We start from the raw sequence: 21651 nt of genomic DNA, 5'->3' as shown, positions 1-21651 counted from the left end.
AAACAACAGCTGATTCCTCAAACTGCGGGGCTATCAAGTACGGGTTCCCACAGGGTTTGGTCTTAGGTCCTTTACTGTTCTTGATATACATTAATGCTTACCATTCCACATTGATGAAGATGCAAAGTTAGTTAATTTTGCTGATGATACAAGTATACTAATAACATCCAAAAACCAAGAACTAAGTGATGTAATTGTAAATGATGTTATTCACACAATTATTAAGTGGTTCTCAGCAAACAGACTCTCTTTAAATTTTGTTAAAACACAGTATATACAGTAAAAACAAAGATTCCAAGACTTACCAAGCAGGAAAGCGCCGCTAGATAGGCACAATGAATAAAACACACAAACACACACACAGGATTTTGAGCTTTCGCAACCGGCGGCTGCTTCGTCAGGAAAGAGGGAAGGAAAAGGAAAGATGAAAGGATGTGGGTTTTAAGGGAGAGGGTAAGGAGTCATTCCAATCCCAGGAGCGGAAAGACTTACCTTAGGGGGAAAAAAGGATAGGTATATACTCGCGCACACACACACACACACACACACACACACACACACACACATATCCATCCATACATACACTCTTTTTCCCATGTGGAAGTTTCTTTCTATTTTATTTTCAGTATATACAGTTCTGTACAGTAAATGGCACAACTCCAGTAATAAATATAGACTTTGAACAGAAGTCTGTAGCTAAGGTAGAATTTTCAAAATTTTTAGGTGTGGCCATTGATGAGAGGTTAAACTGGAAGCAACACATTGATGGTCTGCTGAAACGTCTGAGTTCAGCTACGTATGCTATTAGGGTTGTTGCAAATTTTGGTGACAAGAATCTCAGTAAATTAACTTACTATGTCTACTTTCATTCACTGCTTTCGTATGGCATCATATTCTGGGGTAATTCATCGTTGAGTACAAAAGTATTCATTGCTCAAAAATGTGTACTCAGAATAATTACTGGAGCCCACCCACAGTCATCCTGCACACATCTATTTAAGGATCTAGGGATCCTCATGGTAAACTCACAGTATATATATATTCACTTATGAAATTTGTTGTTAATAATCCTACCCAGTTCAAAATAATAGCAGTGTGCATAGCTATAACACCGGGAGAAAGGATAATCTTCACTATGCAGGGTTAAATCTGACTTTGGCACAGAAAGGGGTAAATTATGCTGCCACAAAAGTCTTTGGTCACCTACCAGACAGCATCAAAAGCTTGACAGATAGTCAACCAACATTCAAAAATAAATTAAAAGAATTTCTAGATAACAACTCCTTCTACTAACTAGCTGAATTTTTAGATATAAATTAAGGGAGGAGAAGAAAAAAAACTAGCTTAAACATTAGTGTCATGTAATATTTTGTGTAATGTAATATCTTGTACAGATGTTTTTTATTAACGTGACACATTCCACATCATTACGAAGTGTCGTATTCATGATCTATGGAACAAGTATTAATCTAATCTAATTTAATCTAATCATTACCCTGACCTTAATAAAGCCTCTTTACTGCTGAGGTGAGACTGTCTCAAAATGCAAATGAGCCATCGTACCCATAACAAGGATACATGCAGAAAGAATTACTTTATGATTTTTACAAGTCATTGAAGTTATTGTTTATTTTAGAGTGTTTAAAATTTTGTATATTTATTGTCAAAGGTGCAGCACCTTCGATCAGAGCTGTCAGCATCCAATCAACAAGTACAGAGCCTCAAACAACAGCTGCATAGTGCACAGTATTTGCAAGAACAGTTGCAGCACCAAGTTGCGGATGCTCAAACTTGGGCCACTACATTGGAAGCTGTGTTGGACACGGCAGCAACTGAAATCAAGAATGCTATTATGGTAAAGTGATGGTTACCCAGCAGTGTGGTAATATAATTTTTAAAGTTGAAAGGATAAAGTTTTTTGTCATAAATTTTGGGTATATTCAATTATTAAAATTTCTTATCTCACTCTGATCTGTGAAATTAAGCCATTATAAAATAGACAGTGATAAAACTCTTGGTTTATCAATAAAATACATTGATCCATGATAGAAGAGGCCAGAAAATTTTAATAAGTGCAATAATTGCTGTTTTATAGCGATTAGATCATTGTGATACTCTTAAACTCAATTAAAGTGATGCTTTAGAAACAGCTATTATCAGTTTTGTAATTATCAGTAATAAACTTAAGTTACTTTGCAACTACAGTAGTATTAAGAGACTTATACCTAGTAAAATGGAAAATTTGAATAGATTAACAGCAATAAGAAAAGGACAGATTGCTACTCACGCCATTAAGGAAACACTGACTGGCAGACAAGGACTGACGAAATAGTGTTATATATTATCAGCTATAAGAATAAGTCCTTCTTCTTGGTTATGAAAAGGCAGATGGTTTTGTGTTTTAAAGGATTATAAAAAAAAAAATAATGGCTCTGAGCACTATGGGACTTAACGTCTATGGCCATCAGTCCCCTAGAACTTAGAACTACTTAAACCTAACTAACCTAAGGACATCACACAACACCTAGCCATCACGAGGCAGAGAAAATCCCTGACCCCGCCGGGAATCGAACCCGGGAACCCGAGCATGGGAAGCAAGAACACTACCGCATGACCACGAGATGCGGGCTAAAGGATTATAGTTTTTTGTTCATTTTCACTTAGTAATCGTGTTTTTTCTCATTTAGCATTTAAAGTCAGACACAATTAAAATCTGATTATAGGTAATATTCAACTCCCCACGTAGTCAACTCGGACAAGAACAACTCTCTCTCTCTCTCTCTCTCTCTCTCTCTCTCTCTCTCTCTCTCTCACACACACACACACACACACACACACACACACACACACACACACACACACACATGGCCACAGTCTGTGGCTGCTAAGGGCTGGCTCACCTGCATCTGATGTGAGCAGGAATCTAGCTGGGGTGGGCAGTGGAATTCAGGAAGGGGTTTGGGGAGGGGAGAGGGAGGGATAACAGCATAGGTATTGGAGAGGAGTGTGCAGGGACATGGTGCAGTCAGAGGAGAAAAGTACAGAAGAGGAGAGGACTATGTGAGTGCATTAGTGGCATATAAGGTATATGTAGTGCTAGAATGGGAGCAAGAAGGGGTTAGGCAGGTGGAGGACAAGAAATAGTGAATACTGAGGCCAGTAGTTACCGGGGGGGGGGGGGGGGGGGGGGTATTCTGACATAGTAATAGGTATGCAGCACATCATGCTATGTGGCATGCTCAGCAACTTGGTGGTCCCTCTGTCTTTTGGACACAGTTTGAAAATGAGTATCCAACAATGGCCATCCATGTGGACTGGCAGCTTGTTAGTTGTCATGCCCAGGTAGAATGCAGGTCAGTGATTGAAAATGATTATGTAGATTACATGGCTGCTTTCACAGATGGCCCTGCCTTTGACAGGATACAAGATGCCTGTGGCAGGACTGGAACAGCTGCTAGGTGGACGATGTGTGGGACAGGCCTTGCATCTAGGCCTATCACAGAGATACGAGCCTTAAGATGAGGGATTAGGAGCAGGGATGGAATAGGGATGGATAAGGGAATTGTGTACTCCAGGAGAATAGTAGGGAGGATATTTCTCATTTCCAAGTACAAAGAGGGGTAGTCAAAATAGTGGTGGAGAATGTGATTCAGTTGTTCTAGTCCTGGGTGGTACTGAGTCTTTATGGCGATACCATGGCTAAGTGGTGGATGGTAGATGACTGGTGAGAAAAGACATCGGATTTCTGTTTCTGGACAATGATGGGAGGGTAGTTTAAGTCTGTTAATGCCTCATTCAGAGCCTTGGCATATTTGCAGAGAGACTGCTTGTCTCTACAGGTGTCAGCCACATGGCTAGGACAATACTGGGAGGGTAATTTCAATCTGTGAAAGCCTCATTAAGATCACTGGCATAGTTACAGAGGTACTGCTTGTCTCCAGAGATGTGACAACACAGGTGACTAGGCTGGATGGAAGAAACTTCTTGGTGTGGAATGAGTGGCAGCTGTGAAGTGGAGGAGCTGTTGGTGGTTTCTATGTTTGATGTGGACAGAGGTAGTGATATAGCCATCCTCAAGATGGACATCAACATCAATAAAAGGGGCTTGTTGGTCTGTGAAGGACCAAGTGAAGCAGACGGAGAAGTAGGTGTTGAGTTTCTGGAGGAACTGGATGGTGTGTTGTTACCCTTGGTCTGAGTCCTGAAGATGTTATCAATGAACTTGAACCATGTGAAGTGTTTGGGATTCTTTGTGGTTAGGAACAATTCTTCCAGATGTCCCATAAATAGGCTGGCAAAAGTTGATGCCATGTAGGCATCCCATTACTGTATCAGGGATTTGTTTGTAGATTATACCTTTTAAGGAGAAATAACTGCTGATGAGGATATAGTTGGCCATGGTTACCAGGAAGGAAATTGTAGGTCTGGAGTTAGACATTAGGAAAGGTATTGTTCAGCAGCGGCAAGGCTGTGGTTGTTGGGGTGCTGTAGAGGGGAGGAGTCATTGGCAGTGATGAGAAAGATTTCAGGCAGTAAAGGAACAGGAACTGTGGAGAGTTGATGGAGGAAATGGTTGGTGTCTTTTATACAGGAGGATAAGTTACAGACTGAAGGCACTGGCCCTTAAATGAACTTTAGGAAGCTTTAGAAATTAGGAGTGTTGGGGTTGGTGGGGTAAGAAGAGAGAAGGGGAGGGCTTCTGGGATGGATCTAAGGATTTGAGGAGGGATTGGAAATTCTGCTGGATTTCTGAAATTGGTTCACTGTGGCAATACCCTGAACAACCTCCAATGGTATAACCATTTGGATTGGCCTGGTAATCTCTCTTCGCTCTGGAGTACTCAGAATAACAGTCAAATAAACTCTTTCCTGGCCAATTTGTAAATCCTTTGCCTTTGCTCTTTTTCATATACTTCAGTGCAAGACTTTTATCTAGAGAAGCATGATATCTTCATTCTAATCTTCTGGTTGTCTCTGATATTCTGGACTTGTTTTCTGTTAGTTTCTACTGGGGCTTGAATCTTTTTACTAAGTCATTTAGCTCAGTCAAATTTGGTAAAGTAGTAAGTCTCAAGCATACCAGGAAGTCAGCTGGTGTGAGCACTTCATCATTGGTCTAGGAGATAGGTCTCAAGCTGACTGCAGCTTCAGTGCCTACAAGAACAGTTTTAAGTCCCTCATCATGTTGACTGCTTTGCCCAAGTACTGTATGAAGGTATTATTTTACCAAACCAATGATTCTTTCCCACTATCCTCTCCACTAAGCCACATGTGGGGCAATTAACCTTCAAATGGCGGCAAATAGTAATGGTAAAGTTCTTACCTTACGTAAAAACTCGTGTTTTGACGGGGAAAAGCGTAAAAAATGCGGAAAAGTACTGAAAACCGGAATCACGTGCAAGGAATGTAATAACTCGTATCATTTTCGATGTGCAAAAGTGGACTCATCTGTGAAAGAAAATAATGAATTTATAACATGCTGGAACTGGAGTCAGTGCCGCGTTCAGAATTCAGATAACTATCATAAAGCAAAAATTTGTGAGTGTAGGTGTGAATTATCTGTACTAGTCGGCGATATGGTAAGTGAAATGCAGAGCCTAAAGGCTGAAGTTACTCTCTTAAATAAGAAGTTGTGCGAATTTGAACAACAGCGCCTGATGAACGAATGTAGGCCTAAACTAAAAAACCAAGGAAAGCTTTCCTGCCGTCATTACTCAAAACAGGTTTCAAATTCTCAACGAAATAGTGGAACAAGAACAAGTTCAGTCTGTGCAAACTAGAAGTAATCCTTCAACCAGCAAAAAAACTGTCAGTGATAAGTTCAGAAAACACCAAGTCCCAAACTCGTGTGCAAAACGTGAAACTGAACGTAAACAAACCGTCCAAGGAAATGGAATCTGTGAAATTACACGCAAGAAATCGTCCCTAGAGAAAAACAGAAGAAACGACTACAATCAGAAACACAAGCAGGGCCCGGATTGTATTATATGGAGACAGCCATGGACGTGAAAGAGCGCAAAACATCGCAAATATGCAAGACAACTTTGCAGCGGTAGGCCACATCCAGCCTGGAGCCCCTCTTTCTGCTGTAGTGAAGCCGTGCCTGCAGGATTGTGACTCCTTCTCATCCAATGACTGTGTCATTATTATGGGAGGTTCATATGATGTAGCAAGAAATCAAACAAATGATGCAATTAGACATATGAAAATGGTACTGGGTAAGTTAAATGACACTAAAACAATTGTTGTCAACATTCCACAGAGGGATGATCTTATGAAACAGTCTATTGTGAACCGGCAAGTTCATAAAACAAATGACAGGATTAAAGCTCTATGTAGTAAATTTCAGAATGTGTCTCTTGTAGATGTCAGCTATCTAGAAAGGGAGCTGCACACATCTCATGGTCTGCACATGAACAGAAGAGGCAAAAAGATTGTTAGTAGCAAAATTATTGAGGCAGTCAGGCTACATTGTTCACAAAGTGGTGAAAAGAAGTCCATTGCCATGGGGTGGTACAACTCACCTCAACAAAATCTGCAACAACACCAGACACCGCTGGCAAGCCAGGAAAACTTGTAAAGCCTGCTGGCCTCATTGCTTGTCCAAAATTATCCTCTAAGGTCCAGCAGGTAAAACTCAGCCTTAAAATCGTACACCAGAATCTTGGTAGTCTTAGAAATAAGCATAATGATCTAGATGTAATTTCAGGGATTGATAAACCCAATATATTAGTTGTAACTGAACATTGGTACAATGAAGCTCTGATTAGCATGAGTCAACCATTGTGTATGAAATTCTGCACAGTCTTCAGTAGAAAAGACAAGACTGGGGGAGGTTAGCAATTTTCACTGTAAATGAAAGTAATTTTAATGTTATTGATGTGAGTGCCTTCTGCTTGGAAGGAGTCTCAGAATTTGCTGCAATATACCTAAAATGGGGTAGAGATAACATAACAGTTATCGGTGTTTACAGGCCACCTGCAGCAAATACAGATACCTTTTCTGTAAATCTTTCTGACTTGCTTGTATATATAGACACACCATTATCTGGGACAAATGGTCATGTAAATATTATAGTTACAGGGGATATAAATATAGATTTATTAACAAATGATGTCAGCACCAAAAAGTTACATCGTCTGTGTGATGAATTTAACCTGACCCCACTCATTTGGGAACCCACTAGAGAAATTGGCAGTAGTAAAACATGTCTTGACAACATAATAACAAACATGACCCACCTATCCGACAGTGCATTGGTTTTAAAACTAGCCATCTCAGATCACCATGCAGTACAGCTTAAATTGGAGCTCCATGAGGCCCCCACTGTCACTACAAAGCAACAGTTTGTAACTAAAAGAATAATGTATAATGACAACATAAACAGACTAAACTGCATGCTACCACAAATAAAATGGTTTGAAAATAGCAGTTTTTCATATGATACCTTTGCTGCTGACTTCTATTACTGCCTTGATACCACATGCCCAGTTGTAATCACAAAAATGAAACAAACAAAAAATATAAACAAAAATATTTGGGTAAATAGTAATGTCACTGAAGCGAGGGAAAAATTAAAACTACTCCACAGTGCAATGCTGAATAATAGAGAGATTCCTGAGGTAAAAGAAGCCTTCAAAATATATCAAGCATACTATAAGGACTTACTCTCACAGACCAGGAGCAACTATGTTGCAAATAAGCTTCAGAACTCACACAACGTAACTGCTGGCATCTGGGCAGTCATAAACAGTTTTAGAACCTGCAATGACAAATCCTGTATGGGCTTTACTATTAACCATAATGGTATGCTCATAAAAGACCAACTGGAAATTGCAAATATTTTTAATGAATATTTTTTTTCCGTAGGGGAAGCCATAAATGGCAAACATAAAAACATGCACTACAGTTTTAAAGGTAATACATGTGACCATAGTATATATCTAGCCCCCACAAACTGTGCAGAAATAATGGGCATCATTAGCTCTCTAAAACCCTCTAATTCATCTGGGTATGATGGCCTAAATACTAATGTTTTAAAAGCCTGTAGCCAAAATGTCTCTGTACCTCTGTCTGCAGCAGTCAACAATATAATAGAATCAGGCATCTTTCCAGACAGACTCAAAATAGCACAGGTAACACCCATTTTTAAGAAAGGTGACAACAACAAAATAGAAAACTACAGAGCAGTCTCAATCCTTCCTGTCTTTTCCAAAATAGTTGAGAAAGTTATGTACAACAGGATTATAAACTTTCTTAACAAACACAACCTGATGTTCGAAAATCAAAATGGATTCCTAAAAGAACTAATTGAAGAAGTGATAGGGGGTATCGAAAGCAAGGAACGTGTGGCAGGTGTATACCTAGACCTGGAAAAAGCCTTTGATTGTGTAAATGTTGACATACTATTAGACAAGCTATGGAAAATGGGCATTAGAGGCGCTGCTTATGACCTAGTAAAGTGTTATATGAGCAATAGAAAACAATTTGTTCTACTTAAAACGGAAAGTGGTGTCTACAAATCTGAGATCACTTGCATAAAATATGGTGTGTCCCAGGGCTCAGTGTTGGGCCCCCTTCTGTTCTAGATCTATGTAAATGATATTAAATACTGTACTATAAATTCCAAAATTGTTCTGTATGCCGATGACACGTCCATTGTATGTAAAAAGGAATCATGTAATGAACTAGAGGCTGAGTGCAATAATGTGACAAAATAAATTGTTCAGTTTTTTAATGAAAGCCATTTAAATGTAAGCACCAGTAAAACATGTTTGATGGAGTTTAACAAAAGTAGTTTGAATACTGAAATTAAATTATACATGGGCAACGAATTGGTAAAGAAAGAGTCTAGTGTAAAATTCCTTGGCATAACAATCCAAAGCAACCTGAAATGGGACACACATATTGACTCCCTAGCAACTAAGTTATCAAAAAATATATTTGCAATCAGTATTATTAACAAGTTCTGTAGAGACACCGTAGTCCTAAAGAATGCATACCATGCTCTTTTCTCCTCTCACTTGAACTAAGGTATTGAAATTTGGGGGGCAACAACCAAAGATAATCTAGATAAGCTACTCATTCTTCAAAAAAGGGGTGTGAGAATAATCTGTGGAGCAAAATATAGGGAATCTTGTCGCAACTTGTTTCCAAAAACAGAGGTGTTAACTGTTATAAACACATACATTCTAAAAGCCATATTGCTTGTGAAAAGACTGCACCCAAACACTTATTCAGATTTCCACCAGTACAATTCTAGAAATAAAGAAAGATTTTACATTGGCAGCCACAGAACAGTGCTTTACGAAAGGGGGCCTCAGTACGCAGGTATAAAATTAGCTAATGCACTGCCTAGTGCAGTCATGGCTCTTCCTACAATTAAACTGAAACATCAACTTAAGAAATTTTTAGTAAAACACCCTTTCTACTCATTACAAGAGTACCACACTTATATGAAGAACAACAAATGCTTTGTGAAATTATGTGAATAGAAATAAGTAATCTTCTTATTGTAAATTTGTTGTAAATTAATGACGTATTCAGAAGAATGTGTCTTGCATATTGTACAAATAACTTTAATCATTACTGTTTCTTTGTACATGTGCAGTGTACCATTCGATGTTGAATAAAGCTATTATTATTATTATTATTATTATTAAATGTTGATATCTGCTAGTATCCATGATAGGGCTATAAAGGAGCCAGTCCAAAGCTACATATTTTCATTGCCACAGCTGATATCGTTGTAGCAATAATGCAACAGCCTGGTCCGCAACATTGTACTTAGCAATTCAAAATGTGAGACTGTTACTCTCTTGATGTGTGCTAAACTGTTTTCACTGCAAATTAGGTATGAATGAGTGTTTCAATGGTCCGTACACATTTAATACAAAGTGAAACATTGCAAACAAATGTGAGTTCATGATTTTCTGTTCTCAGAGGTTGAGATTCATCTGGATATGGATATATTACATAGATCCAGAATAAATGGCCACATATGACATTTTGAGCCAACCCAGCCCAATCCCAGAAGCCAAGTGGATCGAAGAAGCCTGCAGTAGCTCATAACAAATTTCTTTTGGTTGATATCATCTATAATGTTTTTCCAGTGATAACTGTTTGTGGTAAAGAAACAGTTGTTGTGTCTCTTAATGCACTAGTACTGTAGCATTCATTTTTATGTCTTGTCATTGTGTTCATCTTTGAGATAGCCTTGAAGAAAGACATTCTTATTAACACTGGACAACAAGTGCTTGCTATCCATCGAGCTTTCAAATTGTTCTGGAAACATAGGCCAGCTTTCCATGTCTCCAGGGAAGGACTCTAATTTAGTGGATGATAATTTGACTGTCATAGTAACTGCTTTGGAGGAGGGACCACATTATTTGTGCTTGAAGATGATAGTGATTCTGAGAATCTCTTTTTGATATCAGGAGACATGATGATAGGGTTGTGCTTCCTTTATAATACAATCTTCACATACAGTTATATCAATATAGGTCTATTGAAAAAGAAGGGATAGATTTCGGACATTTATTGCTTCCAAACTACAAAAAAACAGAAAAACAATTCCAACATTCATGGAAAGAGAAAAGTTCAAATTTTTATGCTTCAATATGAGAACCATACATTACACAGCAAATATGAAAACAGAGATGCTTTTCCTGCCATACACATAAAGCAGCTGGTCTCTCATCGTTGAATTCACAGCTTTGACAATGCTATGTCACAGACATTCAAGGGTGTCATGCATAGGGGGAATAAAAACATGGTCTTTTACATAACCTCACAGATACAGGTAACAAGGTGTGAGGTCTAGAGACCTGGGAGGTCACTGGCAATAAAGTTCATCTTTTACTCCTCCTCTGGTGTCATCCAGGTAATGTTGGATGTGCTTACTGAATTTCTCATGCATTAATTTATAATCCATAGTGAGGCTTAGAAACATGGTGCCCCATTCTTTGAAAGAATACCTTTGTTTCCTATAAGCTAGCAGAAACTATGGTGTGCAGCTACTCTGAAAATTTGTCATTAATTTCTGGATAATGTATGAAATTTCAGTAGTCCATTTAATCTCGTCAGTTCAAAATATCTTGCTGGTTCTCTATTATGTGGGACAAATGATGTTCTAACTCACCATCTACTGTGTACTCTGGGGATGCCTATTTTTGTGGTGCCACTGACGTCTGTGAGGCAAGCACTGCTCCTGCTTCACATCAGGCATGCCTTCTAGAATTATAACTACAGAAATGATAATAGTAACTTTTCCAATGATACACTCTGTTGAAAGAATACAAATACCCAACCTATAGTTTGATGTGCATGCCACATCAAGAAGAGTCCTGTCTAGAGGCTAAAGTCCAATGTACAGTGCAGTCTCTCTCTTGTTGCCACTGCTGAAGAGTATCCACTTTAGTCTGATGCACAGTATACTGGATCTGCCATGGTCATTGACAGACTAAGTCAAAGACTCAAGCTGAATTCCTGTATTGCGATAAGGTTCACTCTAGGATGGCCAACTCAGTGAATTGTAACTGTGAACTCCAAAGTAAAAAGTGCAAGCTAAGGCATGGGACACAACTTAAGTAATAGTGCAGAGTAATACAGTGCCTCCATGCTATTGGCTGCTGAGTAGAGTGGCACTATGCCTCTGCTCCATTGGCTGCTATGAAGAGTGATTTCCTGCCACTGCTGCACATGACATACAACAAAGTCCATTACCTTTGGTGCTGCTGTGGACAGCTGCTGGAAATCCAATGTGTTGTCTTCACCTGATATTTATATTGTCCTGGTCACAACCCTTGCGTGAAGGGTGGAGTAGATGACAGGGATAGTGGTGTGCATCACAACAGTTCTCAAAATGTTCCTTCCCACAAATTGCTGTGGTCTATACTGACTCCAATTCAATAGTATTGAGGTGTTCTACTTGTACAATTGAATATGATCTTTAATATATGTGTTTAAACTTTTTTCTTTACATGTCTATTTTCTTTGACCTAGCATTACTTTATACTTACACAAGCTCATTTACTATGTATACTACTGTGAGCACTAGAAGATCATATGTTGTTTCTCTTCCCATGCCTTCTTCATCAGATTATCTGTACCCATCTTTATTTTCTCTTCTCATACCAAGTTTTCATTTGACAGGGTGGCACGGATGAAAGTAGTCCATGCAAGTATACAAAAAAAATACAGATAAAATACAGAAACAGAGAGCTGAAATGGATTTACCATCCATTTACAATGAAAATACAGGTAGAGAAGATGCTGAAGTGACCCCTTGCAACATCAACATACAGCTGCACATCCTGCACATGTCTAAGCATATTCAGATACACCCTGCATAAATTCAGATGTTGATGACAGGAACTTCATGCTGAACTTGTCTTTCAGTTCCTGTATTGTTTGTAAATCTGTTTCATAGACCTTGCTCTTCAAGTGTCCCCACAGGAAAAAAAATCACATGTCGTTGGATCCACTGAATGTGGTGGCCATAAATATTTGCTGACAGGTTGATTTCTCAGTGGAGACATCAAGGACTTGTTCCAGGGATATGTTAGGCATGTGGCATGTTGCCCCATCTTGTAGGAAGAAGCAGTATTGTCTCTCATATTCAGTGAGTTGAGCACAAAATGCATTGAAAATTTCCATACACGCAACCGTGTTGAGGGTAGTGTCAAATGATGTGTGTTCCTGTAACACCAAACACTGATTCTTTCATCATGGAGTGGATGCTGACACATAATGTTGAGGTTCTCTATTGCTCAGTACCTCATGTTCTGTGAATTAAGGAAGATGAGGCCATACTTCATCACTCATGATGTAATGGAAATGATCTAACAAACCAAAATTAATTGGAGAGATAAAAATTGTACTCACCAAGATACACAGATAGAAGACTGTTGTGATTGGCAAGTTTTTGGAGCCTGTGGCTTCTTCTTCAGGTAGAAGGGTTGAAGGGGAAGGAAGAAGGGTGAGTGAAAAGGACTGGAGAGGTCTAGAAAAAGGGGTAGATTGTGGGAAAGTCACCCAGAACTGCAGGTAATAGGAGACTTATTGTGTACTCTGTGGATGGCGCCACTTGGTGAGCAGATTTTTTTATCTATCCAAATAAATAATTTTATCAATAATTGATTGTTTTGTTGTTATATTAAACCATCATTGATGTTATTCAAAAGTCATGTGTAGTAATCTACATATTTCTGACTATCATCCTCCAGTAACTGCAGCACAACTGACACATTACATGGCTACAAATTAAGACTTTTCAATATCTTCTGGCAACTCCTCCTACTTATATGTGCCTGTTGCGCCAATTTATGTGTAGACTTCTTTGGGCTCTGAATAATTCTTCAGCGGATATCTACAATAACTTCTGGTGTGCAAACTGAAGGAATTCTTCTTCATTTTACATTTTGCACAGATCTGTAGGTGAACCAGTTTTTATACAGACTCTGTATTGCCATCTTTGCTGACAGTCCTCTATCCGGATACTTGACCCCATATATAGTTTGTGCCTTTCCTTAACCAAACCTGTTTTCACAATGCTTCCACAATTTCAATTCTGTCTTCATCGAGAGTTATTGTGTAAACTACACATAGAAATAAACTGGAATGTTGACAGAAAATGCTAACAATTGTTTTGCATAAAGTGTCCATTGTTATAGCTGTTTATTTTATTCCAGAAGCCAAAATATTGCATTTGCATTCAGAGGGGAGGTGGGCTAATTGTGCTACCCTGAAAATGGTTCTTGGCTCTCATTTCATCAATATTTCAACTGGCGTGAAACCAGGTGACCGATGAGGCATATTAATTATTACCTCTTTGAACTGCTGAATACAGTGTCATCAGTTCACATGTTTGCATCTACAATATGTGGTGGCACGTATAATTCCTCTCTAAAGTCTTTCCCGCGGGTTGGATGCTGGTCTCTACCTCAGAATGTATATGGGCTCTTCTGCATTTCTATCCAGCATGTCTTTTCATATCTTTGACATGAATTGTGTATCACTGTCACTTAATTTTCTAAAATTTACATACTTTCTTAAATTAATCTATTTCCTTTCTCTCTGTAAGTGCTCTGCCGCTTGCTTGACTTAATGGAAAAAATTTCAGACTCATTAAAAACAGCTCAATGGCTACTATACCTTGTACGGCTCTGCCTGTTGATGTTGTCAATGGACCTCATTGATCCATTGCTACCATTTCTTCCAATCCTGTAGGTATTATGTGGTGCATATAACCCTTTTGCTTGATTGCGGTAGGTTTCCCCTTCAGGTATTGGCACACGTTTTAAGCACCTTCCATACTTTCTGGGCCTTATTGTTCAAGATACCATACATTTCTTTGCACCATAATGGGTGTTACTCTGATGCATGTATGATATAAGCGTCTGTACCAAATGGCCTGGTATATACAACTTTTCTTGCTCCAGACAGTCATACGTTATTCAAGCAATCCAGCAGACATTTATTTGCACCCCGCCTGTGATTAATGTTTTTTCAGCAACTTAAGCATGAAGTTTCTTATGTTCCATGCCTTGCATGTATGTTCGTAATTGTGGTTAAACACCCCCCCCCTCTCTCAATGACTATTGGTATTTTAGATAGTTCATTAGGTATAGTATTCTCTGAACCTTGTATGTAAAAAGTGTGGAAACCAAGCTCCTGAAATGTAAGCATCCTATGAGTCAAATAGTTGTGATGTAATTCACTACTCATAATAATAATTAAAGTTTTGGATTGGTAAATACTTTAGTTCTTCCCACCACCAGGTCGTACTTGAATTTCAAGAAACTGAATCCTATCACCAATGCTTCTTTTTCAGTGATGGAATATTTACTCTCCCATTTTCATTGTGCAGTGGCAAAGGCTATTGTTTTGACCATGTTTCCCTGCTCTTTTTCTTGAAATTGTTAGAGATTAACACCAAGACCAAAATCTGAGCGGTCACTGCCCAAACAAAATTCTTTAAGGTCTGGATGGGATAGGATGACTATGATGCTCAATTTCTGTTTGATTTCATCAAATCTTTTCTTATATTCTACTATCTATGACTAAAGGATTTGTTTTCATAGTACTACTTGTAAGATCTTATTATTTAACCCCTGGTTCCTGTAAAAGCATCTCCAGAAGTTGCACGGGCCTAAAAATGAGTGCAATGGTTTCTGGCAAATTGCTTTCAATTTGTCCAGGTCAGTAGCAGTACCCTCCCATTTTATAATGTGGCCAAACAAATTTACGCTACTTCTACTGCATTTAGACTTCTGTAGGTTCACAGTCAATCTGGCCTCCTTGAAATGATCTAATATTTCCATGATCATTTCCAAGTCTCCCTTCATTAATGGAGTAACTGACATGGTGCCTATCAATAACATAATTTTAGTAAATAGTTGATCCTCTGAAACAATATCTAGGGTCTGGATGAAAGTGGTTGCACATATATCCAATCCGAATTGTATCATCTTATATTGGTAGCAAATACCTGCATAGAGGAATGTCTTATATTGTTAAGGTTCTTCATACATTTAGATTTGATGGTAACCTGACTTTAAGCTCAGGCTGCTAAATAGTTTAGTGCCATTAAATTTCTGCAGGATCTTCTCTAAACTTTCTGAGTGGTCCAATTACAGTTTTAAAATATGATTAACTTTCCCAGAATCTAACGCAATTTTCACTTCTCTGCTACTTTTGTCCAATGTTAATAATGAGCTATTATATTGGCTAGTCAACTTTTATTTGACTGAGTTGAAGCATCCATTGTATTTCTCCTTTTTCCAGCTTCATGAAGTGTGACTGCTGTGCTTTTATTCTGATTTTATTTGGTGGTGCCTTTACTATACCCAGATTTCTGGAAAAGTCTTACTTCCTTATACTTGATTTTTAGGCTGGATAATTTATTTTTATTCTGCTGCCTGCATTTTGCATTCTTCCAGTTTTCTGCATAATTTTCTCTCCATCATTTATCTGTTCTTCTATATGCTATTTGAGACTGTTATATTCTATATGATCTGTTTTTCACTACTTCCCATTTTTCCTTCATCACAGCCCTTTATATACTTGTAAATCCATGAATATCTTCTATCATATTATTCTCTTTAAATGTAATCCTTTGTTATCTTTTGCTCTTCTGTACTCTTACTGCATTCTCACCAAAATTAACCTCCACCTGTCATCTCCATAGAATCTGCACATAAATTTGATACAACCAAAGCCTGCACTGCACACATTTCCCTCTCTATTTTCACATCCAACAATAGTTGTCATATGTTGATAGCATTGATTGTACCCATGATCTTGTACCTACTATAGTAAAATTTAAATAACTGATCTCTGTTTTTCAATAGCCCCTCATACAGACTTTAAAAAATCAAATAAACATCATTTCCTGATTCTAATAGAGCTCGCAACAGTATATTCCTTACTTTTATGTTTATTATCAGCAATTTTTGTCACTTTTCATGTTCCTCATCCTCTAATTACAGTTCTTGTTGTTCCATCTTTAACTTGTCCACGCATATTACCAGTATTAGTCACCTCCAATTCTAGACGAATTTTCTCCTAGCACTATATTTGGTTTTCCAATTACTGAAAATGGTTTTGTCTTTCTGCAGTCAAATGTTCCAAACCATGACTCACCCCTTCATTCATAGATGTCACACTGTTTCCAGGTTCACATGCCGTGACTTACTTAAGCTTTTTGCCGATTTCCATACTATGTACTGTTTACAAGCTGCATGTTACTTTGGACATGTATTTCTTGTTTCACCTGATCTACTCAGTTTAAAAGTTGACAGTTGTTTCCATGGGTTCTATTACCATGCCTGCTCTGACTTATTGTGCTCCTATCACAGCAGTCTTTTTATCAAAGTTGGAACTAAAATTTTATCTTTAAATTGTTAACTCAGAGATATATTCTTCTCCCCAAGCCCATTCTGTATTGAGTATTTTGGTCTGCTGACTAAGATTTACCTCAATTTATACTTTTTCTTCTAATCAGTAATCGCGCAGGAAGGGCACATCTAAATATGTGTAGCATTTTAGTGTCATTCATACACACATGTGCTACCCAACTGTGGGTCCCATTAATGTTCTTGATACAAAACTGATCTTTCCCTCTTCTGTCCAAATGTGATGCCAGCCTCTGCTTTTAAGTTTGCTAAAAATGCAATAGCATGGATCAAGCCTTTTAGATCAGGTTTGTCAGTTCCACTGAAACAAGAGTTGAGACACCCTAAGAGGGCAGTTCCACTGTGGATGCTATGTGACTCTGCCTTTATTTCCATTTTAACACATTCTCATATGACTTCTTTGATATGGTTATTGTTCTTGGTGATTTCTTTCCTTGCTGTTAACTTCTATGTCAATTTACAGTTTTGTGCTTTCTTCCTTAGATGAGTCTGTACTCTACTGGATTTTCTCACCCATAACTGCAACTGTTTCAGATTGGTTTTGTAATTCTGTTTCCAATGCAAAAATTATTTCCTGGGTGTATGTTTTCTAATTCCTTATATTTTTCTACACATCTTTTCATTAACATTTTAATTTCTTTTTTTCTTTTTGAACACTTGGTCACCTCTTCTTCTGTTAATTCTGTAAGTGTTTCCTTCTTTTCTTTCTTCTCCTTGAACTGTTCTTCCTTCTTCCTTCAATTCTTCCTTATATTTTAACCACACCACCCAGTTCTCCTTTTTTCTTAACAAATGTGCCTCAGTTCCATCCATTCTTCTTAGCCATTGTCGCTCCTGTTGCTTTTATTAATGCATTAAGCTGACCACGGCCTTCTGCATGGCACAAGGATGCAGCTGGTTGTTATGGTGCCATCAGCCCCTCACTGATGCACACCATACAGAGGCAGCAGCCGTGCCAGCTGTGTACTGAAGCTGGAATCCAATGTGGCCAGTGCCTAAGTCCCCAAGCCCAGAAGGCAGAGCCAGGAGCAAATATCAATAGGGCCATGCTGACAGATGTTGGTGAGTGGCATGAGCAGATGCAGGACTGTAAGTGGCTCATGACCAGGGGCACTAACCGCTAACCGTGCCAAACGGGAAGCACTGATATTGGTACAACCCAAATGGTATATTAATTACAAGGAGCCATTTTGAATCCTCATCCAACAGAACCGCTAACTAGGCTTCAAATAAATCAATTTCAGAGAAAAAAAGGCCCCAAGCAACTTCGGCCAGTAACTTATCCTGATGGGGCAAAGGGTAGATGTCAACGATGGTCAAGTGCTAATGGAAATTTTAAAGTTGGTACAGATGTGAAGCTGACCATTTATTTTTCAACAACCACAAGGGGAGTAGACCACTCACTTGATGCAATAGTTTGTGTGACCACCACCAATGTCTGCCTGCCCAATTTGGATTTCACTTGATTGCACAAATCCACTGGAATAGGGCGCAGGTGGAAAAAACGTGGCTTCACCATAGGTTTAGAGGTAATTTGAGCCAAAAATCAGTGACATAACCTAACGCATCCAAAAAAGACATAAGAACTCAGAACACAAAGCATCTAATTACTGGTAAGGGACTTGGTAGTGAACATGGAGCACTGCATCAGCAATGGAAAACCCAAAAGCATTGAAAGCATCCAGTCCCAACAAATTGTCAACACTAACATCATCCACTACATGAAAAGTCAAAGAAAAAACCACAGATTTATAAACATTGGTAATCATAAATTTTCTCAAAATTGGGATACGCTGCTTGTTGTAACTCACCAATTGTCTAATAACCATAAATGATGCCAGAGATCCCAGGTCCCCATGAGCCTGTGAGTTCTGCAGTGCAACAGCTGCACCCATGTCCACTTGTAGTCTGAGCCCTTTGTCCATCTGTCCATCATATGCAACCAATAAACAGTTTATTGTTATTTGTAAGCATGGGAGACACACAATTAACATCCACATCCACATCTGCAGATGAGGGCTGGGAGAGACACACAAATTCTATATGTTTCTTTTGTCCTACAGTTGTTGCATGTTACCCAGCACTTAGAGTATGCACCACTGTCATGTTGCACGCAACAGTATGGAAAAGATGGGGACAGTGAGTGCTGCCACTGCTGTGGTTGTTGTTATTAGGCATGTCACTGTCCAGTGCATACCAGCAGCTGAATTTGGACGGCTGCCACATCGTCCTCCCCTTGAGAAGTATCTGCTTCTCAGTGATCAGGAACAGGAACCACCATGCTGATACCTCATCAAGCCTCAATCTGGTCACCAGCAGCATGAGATACCACAAAAGATTGGTCAATATTCAATATTTCAGCCAAATATGGATTCTTGTACAGTAGTCTGTGTTGATGCAACTCCTTATCAGGGGATAACTGATTGATGGTGTCACAGACCATATAATCAGCATAGGATTCATGATGAGCATTGATAATAAACTGGCATTTATGACTGTTGCCTTGCTGTTTGGCCACCCAAGCCTAGTGGGATTGGTGTGGCTTTTAATGACAACGATAGAACTCTACACATGCTGCAATGATATGCATGTATTTATAGTGATCATGTGACAATAATCTACATATTTCATCCAATTAGAGAGACACAGGTTCCAGGCGTGGGGATAACTGGCACAGCAACTTGTAGATTTGAGAGGAAATCGAAGAAAGTAACAAAGCCTTACAGATGTTTGCATCAGTGACACCAAAGGAGAGGAAGTATTGCTGAAGCCACTTCTCACTTCTTATAAGCCTCCCAGTGTTCAACCACATCATTGTAAGGGGGAAGGGCTGTGGTTTCACTGACAGATTGAGAGCCTGCATGATCATTGAGGTGACAAGTTCATGATAGCAGCTGTAAGAACCTGCCACTACTCAAGGAGAGAATTGAACACTGCTTCCATGGCCAGGAGAGCCAACCAGTAGACTGAGCACTTGGAAGTGAACACCACTCTCTTCACCAATAGTGCTGTAATTCTGGACGCAATCAATAGTATGGCTGCTAAGAACAAAAGTTTATTGATCCACATTCAAGCAAACAACAAACATACAAACAGTACAATAACCAGTAGAACACAATCTGAAGACATGTACCTGCTGTGCTGTCCTTATATAGAGGACAGGTCCAGCAGAAGGCACAGTATGTGCCACAGCAAGTGTACAAGTTGTGGGCGGCCTCTGTAACCATCTGCACATATGCCATTGGCAGAGTATTTGAGTGTAGCATGCTGGTGGCCTGCTGCCATGACACATTTCCAGAAATGATGTACAGTGTTCTAGCAAAAACTACAGCTGTAATTCTTTCATCACATACATTTTGCTGTCTTGAAGGGCTATGACTGCATAGTGTAGCATGTTCTGAAATCTTGAAAGCTGGTTCATGACTTCCATGCAGTTCCTCCATTGTTCAACATACAAATTCAATCCGATCCTCAGTTCAGAGTTGTATACTTCATACAGGCTATGTGGCACATTATTCTGCATCCTACTTGGCACTCAACAATGTGCATTCTCACAGCTGTTGTTGGTATGTAATCTCATCCTATTTAAAATAACTTTTAATTTTTATACAATGATACCAGTTTATTCTTTCCCACGAAATATTGTCCTGTCACTCATTCTTTCTGCTTAGGTATAACTGTGGGGAAACAAGTGCTGAACCATCATGTACACATCACTCATTGTTACTTTGATAACTGGAGACAATACATTTAAGAAACAACAGTATAATCAAAATTTTTTTGTTCACCAAACATTTATTTTAGGTGACAAATAATTAATACAAGTACTTGCTTCTGTACTTCTATAGCACTCTGACCATTTTTCTACCTTCCAAACAATTACGAACATTTCACTCATTACAGTAACACCCACTCAGCTCTAAACATAATGTAAAGAAGACCTCTAAAGACACAAAAATCTTTCTATCATAACTTTATATCAGGCATGAGGCCATAATACTTTGCTCTGCTTTTATATTTTCTTTACCACCACACACACCTGTGTGTGCACATGTCTGTGTGAGTATGTGTGCCTGTGTGTGTGTGTGTGTGTGTGTGTGTGTGTGTGTGTGTGTGTGTGTCATCAAAGTGAATGTTGTACAGTCCAGATGCAAACTGTACAGTCCAGGTGCAAAATGTGGCAAGCTGACAATTACAGTTTCCTGGAATCTATCATTTTCCAGTTTCCAAGATGCCTAACCTTTGTCACAGCTGTGGCTTATATGACTAATGGTCATGGTAGATCTCAGTAACTGAGATGTCTCTTGTTATAATTCATCCCTCTTTACTGAGGTCAGCTGAAGTTCTGTTACTGCTACAAAGCCTCAGAACATATCATTCCTTGTTTCAGTTTGGATGACAAGGAAAAATCAGATAAGAATACAATAGTTAACCTTGTTATCAGATGTAGTAAGTATTTGAACTACCTATTTGCAATATGTATTCAGTTATCATTATATGATACCTACATTAGCAAATTATTTCTATTAGGTTTCAAGAATTAAGATTCATGTTGGTACTTGACCAGTAACAATATTTCATGTAAACAAACCTCTACTTTTATAAAACGATTGTTTTGTGTAAGTTTCAGTATGATAATATGGCCATGTACATCTTAAGTTTATAATATTATCATAATATTGAATAAATAAGATGAAGCAGCAGCCCTTTTTTTCTCAAAGTAAGAACTTTTCTA

Source organism: Schistocerca gregaria, chromosome 4 (genome assembly GCF_023897955.1).
Source record: "Schistocerca gregaria isolate iqSchGreg1 chromosome 4, iqSchGreg1.2, whole genome shotgun sequence".
Lineage (NCBI taxonomy): Eukaryota > Metazoa > Arthropoda > Insecta > Orthoptera > Acrididae > Schistocerca > Schistocerca gregaria.
This window is presented reverse-complemented; position numbering follows the sequence as displayed.